The 15,768-nt window shown below is 49.3% G+C and overlaps 1 long non-coding RNA gene across 4 annotated transcripts in view; it reads right to left on the bottom strand.

Moving 5' to 3' along the window:
• LOC144173340 (uncharacterized) overlaps nt 1–15,768 on the bottom strand; it is a 128,125-nt gene that overhangs the window by 79,288 nt on the left and 33,069 nt on the right. For 2 of the 4 annotated variants that reach the window (XR_013323225.1, XR_013323224.1), the window contains exon 1: nt 14,283–14,423. The exons of 1 other annotated variant lie outside the window; for it this stretch is intronic. This is a non-coding gene — a long non-coding RNA (uncharacterized LOC144173340). Of the gene's footprint in view, nt 1–14,074; nt 14,144–14,282; nt 14,424–15,768 lie in introns of those variants that run through there. One more of the 4 variants, XR_013323226.1, reaches the window with a different exon arrangement.

Here is a 15,768-nt window from a genome sequence, read left to right as displayed (position 1 = left end):
GGAGATGGCGGAATTTTTTTTTTATTTTTGTTTTCAACGTTCTTTTTCGAACTCTTTTCCTTTATTCTTCGGTTTTGGGGGGATGTACAAGATGGTTATTTTTGATTTTGTGGGATCATTTTCGTGAAAATTGATTGTTCCATTTTTCTTATTCCTTGCTTTTTCAACATTTTCCCCGACCAATCCTCTCCATTTACATTATAATAAAGACTAAAGTTGTTGCTTTGGTCAAATCAGTATTCTTTTGGAAATGCAGCAGTTACATGGTTTGCTCGTTTTCGCTTTTTTTCTTTTAAATTCGTAATGTAAACGGTCTTTCATAGACTTTCTTTGTTTATTCTTTGTTTTTTGGTAGATGTAAATGATAGATATTTTGGAATTTTTCAGGCCATTTGCGTGGAAATTTCACTTTTCGATGTTTTTTTTCAAATTTTCACGTTTCAATGTTCTGTCCTACAAATGATCTCAATTAACGCTACTATAACGGTTAGGGCGTTACTTTCGCCATATATGCATTTTTGTTGAAATGCAGGGCCTTACACTGTCCTGTCTGAGGCGTACTCGGCAAAGAATGCTACGCATTAAAACTGGAAAACAGCATGCATACACCTTAAACTTCAAAATGTTTGTTATTTCCTGGCCAACTCAATTTCGCTTGAAAAACATTATTGGTACTGATTTCGAGGTGTAACCATGATTTCTTGCCAGAATAATATGACATTGCCAACTGTTTGCCAGTCTATCTGCGTTATAAACAATCAAATCTGGAGTTCCCAAGGGGCACGTTTTTGCCTAATCTTAGTTACTAAATCCCGCTTTCTAAATCACGCCAGTATCATTATGTGTCTTGATGGTTCAGGTAAACACCTCTCTTGACACAGTTCAAAAGAAGCCGGAGCTCTCGCAAATTTTGGATTACGTACTAGTTTAAGGTAGCCTCCTACCAATTATTTTTTTCTCAGCATTGAAAACGAGATTTACCTTTTTTGTAGCGGAGCCGTATTTGTATAGCCTCGCAAAAAAATTTCATGTCTGTACTCAAAAAGTGCGGTGCTGTAATAGCGAAATCGACGATCTGACCCCGCAGCCCGTCAGGATGTTTTGTGTTGCGTGAGTTAGTGTTGCACTGCTGCATTGGGCCGATGCGACCGAACACAATGCAATGTACATTCATAGAGTTCAGTAGTGTGTAATCGCAGTGGTCTCAAGGCAATCATAGTTACTGTCTGGAATTGTGAGGGGTGAATTATATCGAAATTAAATAAACACACTGCGTATTTTGTATTAGTACTTGTTTCTTTATACTTATTCTTAGAATTCTTTCGGTGTAGTTAGACAGCTCCTCCTGTGACCTACCTTTACAGAGCAGAAATACTGAATTTTTTTCCCTCCAACAGGGAGCAAGTTCATTTTCTTGGGCCCTGGGGCAATAGTGCTGACAGTACCTTAGGTACAAAAGTTCTGCTCCAGTTCCTACGAGAAACTGAACTGAACAAATCTCTCTCGATCAGAGACAGAGAAAGTGTGTCACGATATCTTCTCTTTCGCACTGTGGCGTTCATCTATTTATTTTTCTTGGGTTGGTGTTGTTACTTTTTTTTCCGTCGTTTACTTTTCATTTTGTTTCAGCGTTTTCATTAACGATTTTCTTTTCAATTGTATTTTTATGTCCAGACTCTGCTGGCAGCATTCTCTTGTTTTTACTTTCCTTTTTTTTTCAACGTTTCTTGTTTGTCTTCTTCCTGCTGTAACCCTGACGTCTGATATTCGCCACTCACCAACGTAGTCACCCCCCATCTGGTGTAGCAAGCCTTGTCCCTAGCAGGGCTGACCTCACCAGTTCACATTAAAGAGCATTCTCTCTCTCTCTCTTTCTCTCTCCACAGAAGTGGAAGTAATGCATAGGGACCCGGATAATCTGTAAGCTACCGACGTGGCATGACTGCACTCGGAACCTAACGTTGCAGAACGTTGCAAAATATTATCGTTTGAATGCTACGGCTTAACTCCGCAAACATCTTGGCACCAGAACCGAATGAAAAATTGCTCAGTACTCTGAAGCCTGTTTACGTGCTTTATTACAAAAGCCTGGCAATATTAATTTGAACTTCTGTACTTATTCATCGTATTTTCGTCTTTTCAACGCATTTGCGTCTTTGGTATTGGCGGAAGTAACTTTTATCGGCTTCTTTTCTGCTACGCCCTGTTTGCGTTTCGCTCTTTATTTTGGCTTCTTCGTCTGATGGCGCGAATTACGCTAGTGAGGCCACTGGCCCACACAATAGTTTCGCAGAATTAGGGTCATGCGCGGCTCATGTCCAGCTGTTCTACTCACGAGCTGAAAATTTCAGGTGACACGCTGCATGCGAAAAGTATTTACATTTCCAATTTATAGCTAAGTCAAATTTGTATAGCGGGCACATTAGCCCCTTAAAGCTCCCGATTCATGGCCAATCCTCCAAGTTGATATGTGTTAGGAAGAGAACAACGACAACCTCGCTTTTTTTGCGACTGCTGGCGACTTGCGGCGACAGTACATTGGCAGCTCATTCGGCTGATACTGCGAATACCCGGGTGTAAATGCGGTGGGATCACACATGTGTTGTCTATTATCTCTTTACATCAGCGGCTATTTAGTTCCGGCCAAGAACAGAGCCACAACGATGGTTTTTCGCAGAATGGGGAGGTTAGCGCTTTCGCCCTAATTATATAATCCGGCATTTTCGGCACATGCACGCGCGCACGCACAGACACGCAAGCATGCATCCACACACTGGAGCACGCACATGTATAAATTGTTGAACATCCTTTTCACGCATTGGAGACGAAGCGCATCATCATCAGCTTTAAAACGCCGACCGACCGGACACACGCGATCGATCTACACCCGCAACGTTCTATAAAAACCGTCAATACGAAGGCGGCTCGCGCCCGCTTCATCGTACTGGAGCTGACACGTCGGCTTGTCGTTCTGCTGCGGTTCCTCGGTGCGTCTTCTTAGGCTGGTAGCATCTTTAAATCAAAATTGAAATTTCAGGCTTTGAGAAACATTGCAGCGTTAGCTAACTACATCGAGCATGTACCTAAGTAGAAACTATAGGCCAGAAAGCCTCCCTACCTTTTGCAACATCCACCTTGCTGTCTAGGAACATTGTTGCTTTCACAGCGCAACACTTTTATGCGTCGACGAGTCCTACCCTTGTTGTTGATCAGACCGCAACTTAAAGTGTCCTGTTCATGCTCCCACACGCACCCACCGCCACATTCTACCATCGCGAAGCGAACTAGCGCACCAGACAATACGTCGGGAACCGTCTTGGCTGGCCTTGGTGAAATATTTCTTTCTTGTGTGCCGTGTAAGCGGCAAGGTCGTTACTTTTTGGAAACTGCACGCGGCACGCCACGCTTTCTATATCGGAGCTCGCTGTCTCGCTGCACGTCCACCGCGAGCAGCGGCCATCTTGACGACTGCGCTCTCGTTTGCGCTGAGATCTCGCGAGGGGCTTGTACTTAACTCCGCTCATGGATGGAGCTTTTCCGGTCATGAATATCCCAAGGCCGAGTTTTCTTGGAGGTGATGTGCTTAACTCAGTCCTCGGTCGGAGCAATGGTATGTTATCGCTCCGTATTTACACCGTCACTGGGTTGACGAAGTAATTAGGCGTATAGTGCTTTATACACTCCGCAATGCGGAGTAAGTGATGTACTTCTGGAGGATTTACTGGAGCATACACCTAATGAAACTCCCATCCGTCTTCTTTTCATTTACTTTGCAGATATAGAGCGGGTATTTACAGGATGCAAAATTTGCCTGTTCGTTTGCAATGCCTATAATAGGAATTTCAGTGTGTTCCGTGCAAGAAATTTTCTGTGACGGCAATCTTTGCATGACGGCAGAAAAGTGACCCAAATGCAGGTTTTTCACAGCATATTTCACTCAAACACGGGAATAAACGGCGACCATTATTTACGAAAGCCAGATTACATCTCATCCGGAAGGGTCATTCACTTAAAGTAAAGGAAATTTCGTGCAGAGCAAATCTGTTTAAAATGCCCTTTGTTCTGAGGTCCATATCACACTGGAATAGTCCCACTCAGCGGGAGGTGTCTTCTATGTCGAGTGAAACTTCCGCCGCATGTCTGCAGATGAAGTACTTCATTTCAATATTGTATGCTTTCATTGTTAGCCGTTGTATAACTGCGTTATTTCGGTTTTTACTGTTCGATTTTGTTTTGTACAGACCTGTATTCAGTGTTTTTTGTATGTCTACCCCACTTAATGCCAGCACTTTCGCTGTGGTTGTCGTGATAGATAGACAGATAAATAAATAAATAAATAAATAAATAAAAAATAAATAAATAAATAAATAAATGTAGCTTTATTAGGAAAATGGCTGGCTCAGTAGCATGTAAGGATGGTAGGGAGGGAAATGAGGGCGTAAAATTAGGTACGGCTCAGAATGCCAGCCTCCCGTGCGAAATTCCACAGGGAACGCTGGACTCGGGTGACGTGCGTGTGCTTGGTGGCGTGAGACAGAACTCGTACGTGGGCACTTGGCGGCGATGGCGCGCGCGAATACTCTCAAGACCGGAACACTCCCACACGAGGTGCTGCATAGTAGGACGGGCCGTCAGGTCACAGGTTCGGCAGGTGACGTCAAGATAGGAGGGCCCAACGTCGTCACGTTGCTGGCGTCCACGACGAGGAATGTAAGCTCGACATTTAGCAAGAACATCATCGGTTAGTGCCGCTCCAGCTCGAGCCTCATAAATGAAAACCTCGGCAGCGTGCGGCAGCCCGCTCGGCAAAGGGTGGGGGCCGAAAGGTATCGGTGCCAGAAGCACTTGCTGTCCTGGTTGCTTCAGAAAGTCACGCTGGTCATCGGGGTCCTAGAGTGGACGGACGGTAGTGAACCCGTGGTCCAGCAGCGGCGAGTGGGAGTTTAGAAGCGCGCTCGCGAAAGCGTGAGCGGCCTCATTTCCGAAGCCGCCTGCGTGGCCGGGAAACCAGGTCACGTGTACGTCCACGTTTTGTTGTACGCGAAGTGCGCGCCAACTGCTCTTAATTAATTTGATGAGTTAGACAGCTGAGGGTCTAACTCAATTTTCTGAGGGCCTAAAGGGAGTCTGTGTAGATGGTGAGGCGCTCCCCAGGGGGAAAGGCGCCCTGCGGCACTTGCTGCGATAAATAGTCCATGACCATATGAATAGCGCGCAACTCCAGTTCACAAGACGTGGGGCACTCCTGATCATCGTACTGGAGCATCAGGCCACGCCACACGTCACGTTTGGGGTGGCAAAAAGCAATACCTGCGCGATGAGTGGTAGAATCCCAGGAGGCGTCTGTGAAAATGGCCCCAGGATCGGCATCAGCACGCATGCGGGTCGTTGGAAAGCGTGGGACTCTTTGGTGAGATTTGGGAGAATTTTCATCCTCACAATGTGGAAGCTTTGAAGGACTGTTTGGCAGGTCGGTATGGTGCACGGGGGAGTCCAGCAATAAATAGACGTTGACCAGAGAGAGTCCATGTGCGGCGCCTTGAGTGATTGCGCCTCCGTTCTTCGATTGTCACAACTATTGCAGGAAGACGAGAGAAACGATGGAGCTCGTCTATTCACGCGTGCCGGGGAAGGCCCGTAATGAGACGCATGGATGCTGTGTGCAACACCTCTAGTTTTTTTCGTTTGAGCCTGAGTGAGGTCAAAACACGATGCTCAGTAGCAGGAGCGGGAAGTTAGTAGTGCAACTACTAACATGCGGGTGATCTTCGTACCCACCCCCCTACGGCGATGGGAAATTCTCTTAATGAGGGGAAGGATCTTCATCCATTCAGGCGCGAGCTCTTTCAGCCATACGTCAGCACCTCCGTTCTCGTGAAACGGTACGCCCAAGATGCGAACCTGACGGGTAGGTGATCCGAAGATTAATTGATCTCCAAGCTTAAGACTCACTTCAGCTCTTTGTTCCTGTGACCCTTCCAGAAGAATGTACTGGGTTTTCTCAGGCGATGGGTGCATGCCAGTTTGTGGAAGGTAAGCGAATAAAGCATCCAGGGCACTCTAAACGGCAGTTACTGCTTGTTCTGTAATGGCATGCTGCCCGAGGCCAGTACAGATGGTGAAGTCATTGGCGTACATAGTACAACGAATGACCGTAACGTGATCGTGAAGGCAATTCTCAAGCCCTCTCATCACAAGGTTGAATAGGGTTGGTGAGAGGATTGCCCCTTGGGGCACTCCTACCCTATTTGCGTAGTGAAGTGTTTGGCTACGCCCGCTACATATTTTGAATGTGTGGTCTTGCAAGAACGCTTTAACCATGTTTACGATTCGTGTGCCGAAACGAGCTTCTTCCGATGCTTGAATAATGGCTTCGTGACGGACTATGTCAAACGCTTTGCGAAGGTCCACGGTGAGCAGGATGCTCGGTACACCGGTTCGCCGGCCGCGGCGCTTGTTTGCCAGACGTCGGAGGAGGTAGAGGCTGTCGTGTGTGCAGCTTTGGTCAGAATCCCGTTTGCGCTTGATAGAAATCAGGATATCGTTCTTCAAGGTGGTAATTGAGACGTGTAGGAACCATTCTCCCCAGAAGCTTACAAAGGGTCGAAGTCACTGAAATTGGCGGCATGTTCCTCAGCTGTGTTGGGGACTTGCAGGCTTAGAAATAGGTATTTTCGACAGAGTGCTTTCAATCGGGCGGAGGGGTACCTGACATCCACGACTGATTTAAGTTTTCGAGTATTTGCTGCTTGCCAGTGTGATCAAAATTGCGAAGCAGCGGCCAGATGATGCGATTCTTTCACGCAGTCTAAGCTCATTCACGCATACGATGCTCATTCACGCAGTCTAAGGCGTGCAGCAATTCTTGTAGTGTAAATGGTGACTCTACCCCGTAATCGCAGGTTGAAGTACGTTTTCGGTATAGGTGAGGTACCGGGGCTGTACGAGGATGGGGAAATAACATAGATGCAACCTAATCCTCGAATTCTGCATTGGTGATGCCTTCCGTAAGAAGTATTGCTTGCCCGGGTTTCCATGTTTGCGCTCACCGTTGATGGCTCGAAACGTTTGCCAGAGTTTTCGAATGCCTGTTCTTTCTCCGAAGGAGGCGCAGTGGTCGAGTTCGCGAGCAAGTTGCTTTGGATAACGCCGAGCTTGTGCCGTCTTGTTGCGTACCTTCAGAAGGTCCACGTACCGCCTTCCACCTGCGAGGTAAGCATGGTGAAACTGCTGCCTGGTATTCCACATGTTCAATAGATGTTGATCAGATGTGGCAAGTTTGTCGTTGACTGAGATGTGCCGAGTTGAGTCATCCGCTGCACGCAAAATTTTGACGTGGAATGGCATGCTGATTTCGCAACGCATAAAGGTATCGTGAATCCCAATTCATAGCCTTTGTGTGCCACGTACGTTTTGTTGTTGGTGCAATATTCAGCTCCAACCAAATTGGGTAATTGTCGCTACCCATGGTATCTAGCCCGCATCGCCACTCACGCACAAGAGCAGGTGTGCTCCACTTTACGTCAGGGGATGTGTCCTGCTGACCTGCGTGAAGCCCATGTCGAGTTGCGTAGGCGGTGTCGTTCGCCAATACAAGGCCAGCAGCCTCAGTTTCGTCGCTAAGGCGCTTTTCGCAGACTGAGTCCCGAGCATATCCCCAGCCAGGATGATGGGCATTGAAGTCCCCACACATGAGTATGACGTCACGCGGATCTTGAGCACAAAAATCCCACAGCCATGCGAAATCTGCTCGTCTGTGCACACTTGTGTCTGGACGTATGTACACCGATATTGCGAGCATTGTATTGCGGGGTGCCAGTTTGCATCTTACTGCTACCACCTTTTGGTCATCTGTGCAAAATGCAACTGCGTTCAGTGCCGTGTGGGGTAAATTATGACAAACAAATGCTGCGGCTTGTGCCTGAACCAATCTTTCCGAACTGTCATGTCTCGCGGAATGCACAGTACCAGGTTGAAAGTAACCGTCGTAGCCTCTAACGCCCGGTTGAGTACCCCTTGCCTCTTGCAGTAGAACGAGGGCAGGGTGCCCAATATGCCCAAACAGCAGCTCCAGTTCATTGGCTCAAATAAATAAATAAATAAATAAATAAATAAATAAATAAATAAATAAATAAATAAATAAATAAATAAATAAATAAATTGTACTGGAGATAGTAGTCTCCGACACGACGACATACCTTGCGGTTAGTGTGCGCCAATCTCCCCTGTACAACCGACGGGGTATGTACCGGAGGAAGGACTACTATGGGCCGCATGATGATTGCAGGCCAAGGTGCTGCGCGAGAGAAGAAGAGGCACGGTCAGCATCGCGTGGCTCGCTCTAAGAGAACGCACCGAGACATCGGTCTGCGCTGCCTTACCCGTCTCTGGTCTCTGCCTCTTTCCCATCGTCTTGCCGGTCCCCAGCTATAATCCCCCTTACAGTGTGGTGGAGGTGCAGTTCCCCTTTGTCTTTCCAGCCTGGAACTACGGAGCAAGCGCATAATTCGACCAGTATTGCAAGAAATCCATCGTGAAATGGCGCCTCCGCAGCATGAACCCATCATGTGCTCCGGATCTCTTCCTCGACGCGACCCTGCCAAGTTCTCCGGCGCCGACGATCATGACGCAGAAGACTGGCTGTCATCCTTCGAAAGAGTGAGTGCCTACAACCACTGGGATGACCCGGCGAAGCGTGCTAACGTCGGCTTTAGCCTTACTCAAATAGCCGAACGGTGGTTCCTCAACAACGATGCCGACATGACAACCTGGTCTGCCTTCAAAACGAGATTCTTAGAAGTGTTCGGTCGCCCTGCCGTCCGCAAGCTTAAGGCTGAACAGAGCTTACGTGGGCGCGTTCAGCTTGCCGACGAAACTTACACGAGCTATATTGAGGACGTCGTCGACCTCTGTAGGCGCGTAAATCCTGCTATGCCCGAGTCCGAGAAGATCAAGCACGTCTTGAAAGGCATCGAAGACGGCGCGTTCCAGATGCTGCTCAGCAAGGACCCCCAGTCGGTTGGAGACATCATCAAATGGTGTCTTAGCTACGACGAGCTCAGGAAGCAACGCATTTCTACCCGCCAGTGCTTCCCGAATGACGAACCGCATCGGGCCTCACTTTCAGCACTTGCAGTCTCGTCTGATCTTGCGCCTCTTCTTGCACACATTGAACAATTCGTGCGCGAGGAGGTGTCGCGTCAACTTAACCTTCATCCATTGGCATCCACGCCCTCATGCCCCTTACCTACGACAGTACGCCGCGTAGTTCAAGACCGAGTCGCCGAAGCGCTGCCATTAGACCATCAGCCTACATCCTCGAGTGCGCACCTGGTCCCAGCCGTTACTGCTCAACTCGACTCGCCCATGGCCGCGCCCGCAGCCGCACCTGTGGCGGCGCCTCTCTTTTCGCCTATGGCAGCACCTATTCCTTCCACCTTGGCGGCACCCTTCTCTAACCCGGTGGCAGGGCCTTACACGTATGCTACGATTTGTGCGCAGCCACCACCCGTAACATTTCAGCCGCTGCAGTACGCCACAAGTCAGCGGGTGCTCCCGTATCCTCGTGCTGCAGCTCAAGCCCCCAACCCATGGCGCACGCCCGATAATCGCCCCATATGTTTCGCGTGTAACGTTCCCGGACATGTTGCACGTTTCTGCCGACGCCGACCGCTTCAGACGAGTGACGTTCCTCGAGCGCCCGCCTTTGGCTCTCAGCCCCACTCAGCGTCCGTTCGTTCTGGCTCAACGCCTGCTTCGTATTCACCCGACGGGCTTCCCTTTTCTGGCCGCCGTTCTCCTTCCCCACGCCGCCGTTCCATTTCCCCGATGCGCCCCCGTGTGAACCCTGCAGCCGAGGGAAACTAGCAGCCGCAGTTCCTGAGGCACGAGCTGCGAAACTGTCGAACGTGCTAAGTCCTCATATTTCGCCTTGTAATGTGATTGATGTGATTGTGGATAGTACCCCGGCACTCGCGCTTATTGACACTGGAGCAGCCGTATCTGTGATTCATGAGACTTTTTGCCGCAAAATTCGCAAAGTGATGACGCCGCTTTCAGGATTTACTCTTCGTACTGCCAACGCACAGCCCGTTCAACCGCTAGCCATGTGCACTGATCGCGTTACCATTCAAGCCATTCCCCACATCGTTGAACTGGTCGTCCTACGCTCATGCTCTCACGACGTCATCCTCGGCTGGGATTTTCTGTCACGTAACCGCGCTGTCATCGACTGCTTCCGTGCAGAAGTTGAACTGTTTTCACTTAATGATAGTGCAGCGGAGACTAGAAGCGTAAAATTAGTTGCTGCCGAAGATGCTTCCATTCCCCCATCCTCTTCTGTTCTTGTAACTGTATCGTCACCTGATGTTCCGGACGCCACCGTTCTCTTCACGCCATCCAGTCTGTTTTCGTCGCGCACAAACCTACTCTTGCCGTTCGCTGTTCTGGACATCAAATGTGGTTCGAGCATCATGTCAATTTCTAACCCGTCCCCTTGTCCGTCTCGAGTGCTTCGCGGCGAATGTCTTGGGTGCGTCGAAGTTGTTGCGCCACACCTCGTTGTCGACATCCCGAACGAGTCAGCCACAGGCCATCTCGACGCGCTAAGCCCCGACACCACTTTCGATCCGGCAGTTTTTCTGCCTTCCATAGATACTGGCCTCACCGCGGAGCAAACAGACCAGCTCCAGGTTCTTGTACAACGATTCCGCACGTCCTTCGACTCCCACCAAACAACCCTAGGGCGCACGTCAACTGTCTGTCATCAGGTTGACACCGGGAACCACGCACCACTGCGCCAGCGACCATACCGCGTGTCACCCAAGGAACGCCGTGTTATCGAGGAGCATGTAGGCGATATGCTGTCCCGGGACGTTATTAGACCCTCCGCGAGTCCCTGGGCTTCTCCAGTCGTGCTCGTCACCAAGAACGATGGGTCTATTAGATTTTGCGTGGACTATAGACGTCTAAACAAGATTACACGGAAGGACGTGTACCCGCTACCTCGAATAGATGACGCGCTGGACTGCTTGCAAGGTGCCGAGTTCTTTTCTTCATTAGATCTGCGCTCGGGTTACTGGCAAGTACCCATGGCTGAGGCTGACCGACCGAAAACAGCGTTTGTGACACCGGATGGGCTCTACGAATTCAACGTCATGCCCTTTGGACTGTGTAATGCGCCAGCGACATTCGAACGAATGATGGACAATGTTCTGTGTGGGCTGAAGTGGCGTATCTGTTTATGCTACTTGGACGACATTGTCGTGTTTTCACCGGACTTTACGACCCACCTCCAGCGACTTGACCAAGTCCTTACGTGCCTTACTTCGGCTGGCCCGCAAATGAACCTCAAGAAATGCCGTTTTGCTGCCCGCAGACTTACTATATTAGGTCATGTGGTATCTAAAGACGGCATCCTACCAGATCCAGCCAAGCTGCGTGCGGTCCGCGAGTTCCCTAAACCGACCACAATGAAGGAGCTTCGAAGCTTTATTGGGCTTTGCTCCTACTTTCGGCGATTTGTCCGGAACTTCGCGTCTATCATCGCACCATTGACGCAGCTTATCGGTGACGCCAAAGAAGTTTTAAACTGGTCAACGGCTTCCGAGAGAGCGTTCGAGACCTTACGAAGGCTTCTGTCATCACCGCCGATATTGCGCCACTTCGATCCTACCGCGCCCACTGAACTTCACACGGACGCCAGTGGTACCGGTCTCGGCGCTGTCCTGGCTCAACGCAAGGCTGGTTTTGACGAGTATGTCGTGGCGTACTCAAGTCGCGCTCTGGCAAAAGCCGAGTACAACTACTCCGTCACAGAAAAAGAGTGCCTTGCAATCGTTTGGGCAATTAGTAAATTTCGACCCTACCTCTATGGCCGCCCTTTCGAAGTAGTCACGGACCACCATGCTTTATGCTGGTTGGCATCGCTGAAGGACCCGTCCGGACGTCTGGCCCGCTGGTCACTTCGACTCCAGGAGTACGCCGTTCGTGTTGTTTACCGCTCAGGCAGAAGACACACCGACGCAGACGCCCTTTCTCGTTCGCCATTGCCACCGGAAGCTACTACGTCAGCGCTGGTGTCGACTATCGAGGTGTCGTCGCTACAAATTGACGACATGGCAACCGAGCAGCGGAAGGACCTTTGGATAGCTTCGGTACTAGACTTCCTTGCAAACCCTACAACGCCTTCCGCATCTCGCACACTGCGGCGCCAAGCAGCGCATTTTGCCATTCGGGAGGAGCTCCTATACCGGCGTAACTATTCCGCAGAAGGCCGCAAATGGTTGCTAGTAATACCGCGTCACTTGCGCTCCCAGATATGCGCATTGTTTCATGCTGACGCCCAGTGTGGGCATGCTGGCACACTAAAGACATATGAGCGCCTACGCCTACGCTACTACTGGCGAGGCATGTACACGTTCGTCGCGAAGTACATTCGCTCCTGCACTGACTGCCAGCGTCGTAAGACCCCTTCACGACACCCCACTGGGGAGCTGCGGCCGCTACCATGCCCGGAACGGCCTTTCGATCGGATTGGGATTGACCTCTACGGACCCCTTCCAATCACTCCATCAGGCAACCGTTGGATCATCGTCGCGGTGGACCACCTGACTCGATACGCCGAAACAGCCGCCCTGGCCACCGCAACTGCACGCGACGTCGCCATTTTTCTACTCCGGCGTTTCGTCTTACGCCACGGTGCGCCCCGAGAGCTGCTTAGCGACCGAGGCCGCGTATTTCTCTCTGACGTCGTGGAGGCGCTGCTAAAGCAATGCCAGATTGTCCACAGAACCACGACTTCATACCACCCCCAGACAAATGGCCTTACTGAAAGGTTCAACCGCACCCTTGGAGATATGCTCTCCATGTACATATCGTCCGACCATTCAAATTGGGACATGGTGCTACCTTTCGTCACGTACGCATATAACACCGCCACGCAAGCGACCACAAGCTTTTCACCGTTTTTCCTTCTATATGGACGTGAGCCGTCTTGCCTGATCGACACTATTCTGCCCTATCGCCCCGACGCCTCTGAATGTGCCCCAGTTTCCGAGATGGCGAGGTATGCTGAGGAATGTCGACAGCTCGCTCGCAAGTTCACATCAGACGACCAAGGACGCCAGAAGTCTCGACATGACAGTTCCGCCGCTGCACCAACGTTTGAACCTGGATCCCTTGCATGGCTTCGTGTGCAATGCCCCACTCCTGGTCTTTCGGCGAAATTCCTTGCTAAATACCATGGCCCATATAGGATTCTCGAACAAACATCGCCCGTGAACTACCTCGTCGAGCCCGTGACTCCCACCTCAGACCTTCGTCGTCGAGGTCGTGAAATAGTGCACATTGAACGTTTGAAGCCCTACTACGATCCCCTCGTGGTTTCGTCCCCTTAAGTCGCCAGGATGGCTCCTCTTTTCGGCGGGGGGTGATTGTACTGGAGATAGTTGTCCCCGACACGACGACATACCTTGCGGTTAGTGTGCGCCAATCTCCCCTGTACAACCGACGGGGTATGTACCGGAGGAAGGACTACTATGGGCCGCATGATGATTGCAGGCGCAAGGTGCTGCGCGAGGGAAGAAGAGGCACGGTCAGCATCGCGTGGCTCGCTCTAAGAGAACGCACCGAGACATGGGTCTGCGCTGCCTTACCCGTCTCTGGTCTCTGCCTCTTTCCCAGCGTCTTGCCGGTCCCCAGCTATAATCCCCCTTACAAAATAAATAAATAAATAAAAATAAATAAATAAATAAATAAATAAATAAATAAATAAATAAAATAAAACCCTCCTGAAAACTCCTTCTGGCTACGCAAGTGCCGCCCACAGCAGGTATTGTTCGAGTCACTAAACTCCAAAACGCCTCGTAATTGCCTTGTCTTTTCACGTACATGCTCTTCAAAGCTAAGACCTCGACTACCCGTTCCAGTGGTGTAGCGAGTGCAGCGACTTAACACGGGGATGTTGTGGAGATAGTTCTGCTACACGCAAGCATTGGCTATTTCATGCTCTTCCAATTGGGAACGTAGGGCTTAAATCCGCAATCTACCTTACGCCTAATACACGAACCCTCACAATTTATATACCATACAAAACATCCTCCTTCCAGCTTGGATACTCAGCTAGATAGATGGTACATTGGTAGCTAAAAACACCATAGAAAAGAATCTAGATTATTTATTTTATTTTACTCCATGAAAAGTAGCACGGTTCTTTTCTTTTGCATGCGAATTAACGTTCATTAAATACATCAGGCAGTATTGATAGAAATTTGAATACTTACGACTTCAGGAAAGTTGCCAGCAGTAAGAAAACCCCTAGGACAAAGCAAGTAGAAGGCATTTCTGGTGTTACCTAAAAACAAAACGTGTTTGTTTCACGCGGCTTCAAAGTGCCCTAGCAAGAACCCCATATATATGCTTCTGCGCTCGGCGTAGCATTGTGCTGCTTTTCATAGCCTGGATGGATTATGTAAGCTTTATATTCAAAAACAGCGAACAATTCATGACTGCAGCCTAGGTATTCTGACGTCATTAACCTTTGTTTGTATGTGTGTAGGTGCGTGCGTGCGTGCGCGTGTGCCTGTAATAAAAGGGAATGGACAAAATCTGAGGGCTGATGCGCTTTAATCTTCAGTCTCGTAGGCTAATTACAATCTTTCGTCAGAGTTGCCGAATGCTTTTTTTAGCCTTTTAATAGAGGCGTTACCCAATTCGTGAAACAATATTTTCCCAGTCTCTTGAATGTAGCCAAAAAGACAAAATACTACTTCGTTCTGTCAGTGCAGACGCTTTTTACACGAAGAACCCGCAAAATATATTCAAGCAAAATATATACTGTATATTTTGAATATATATATATTCAAAATATACAGTAGCGTAGTGTTGGCAGGAGAGACGTAATATGGGGTAGCGTTAAAACGTAGTTATCAGTGTTTTAACGGCCCGTTGCAATCCATGTGATACGTTGAACCGGAACTAGACCGGGCGCCACTACAATCACCCAGCCATCTCTTTGGGTGGTTGCTTGGGGAGGCGACCACCAATCACAAAATTCAGTGACGGTATGTTATAGAGAAACCGCGAAAAGAAACTGTGGAATTGCCACTGTTTCGTGTGCGTTCCGTAATATTACTATTGATTTGTTTGAGGTTTTCTGATAAACTTCGTATCATTATTATCAGGACAGAGCCATCGTTTTAATAAACAAACTTGTATATTATCGTCATGGACCGTTGAAAAAAAAAGACGGTTTAAAGGACAAGCCAATGGCTGCATCACGCAGTGGCTCCCATCGATCAAGCGCTCAAAAAACGCTCGATCTATGTTGGCTCCAGGGACAACAGGAATTTATGTGTCCTCTTTCGAGCTCCCATCCGTTGACTTTTTATTGCATCTCTAAAGTGAAGCATTCCTTGGTTGTAGTGGGTGTTCTACGAGGGGGAGGCAAGGGGCAGCTGCTGTTGCTGCCGCTGTGTCTGCTGCTATCTTGCAGGGTGCGCGGCGAGCTTCCATCTGACTCCAGGTGACGCTGGCTTCCACGTATCTCTCTCGCAGGGCCACTGGAAAAAATCCTAGTTCATCAGTGCATACATTCTATATACTTGGGGCTGGCAGTTGTTCATCAGGGAGATTCAGCCGCCGAACATTTATCGACACGTCTCATATTTCCCAAAGCTCCCCCTACTGGTCACTAGTCCTGAAAAATCAGCAGCTACGACAAGCCCAACAACTCCCCTCAAAAATGGTACAGGCAGGTTCATTTAGACC

Source organism: Haemaphysalis longicornis, unplaced genomic scaffold, assembly GCF_048455015.1.
Source record: "Haemaphysalis longicornis isolate Haplotype H1 unplaced genomic scaffold, Haemaphysalis longicornis Haplotype H1 scaffold_3, whole genome shotgun sequence".
Lineage (NCBI taxonomy): Eukaryota > Metazoa > Arthropoda > Arachnida > Ixodida > Ixodidae > Haemaphysalis > Haemaphysalis longicornis.
Note: the sequence above shows the minus strand (reverse complement) of the source record. Positions and strands in the feature narration are given on the sequence as shown.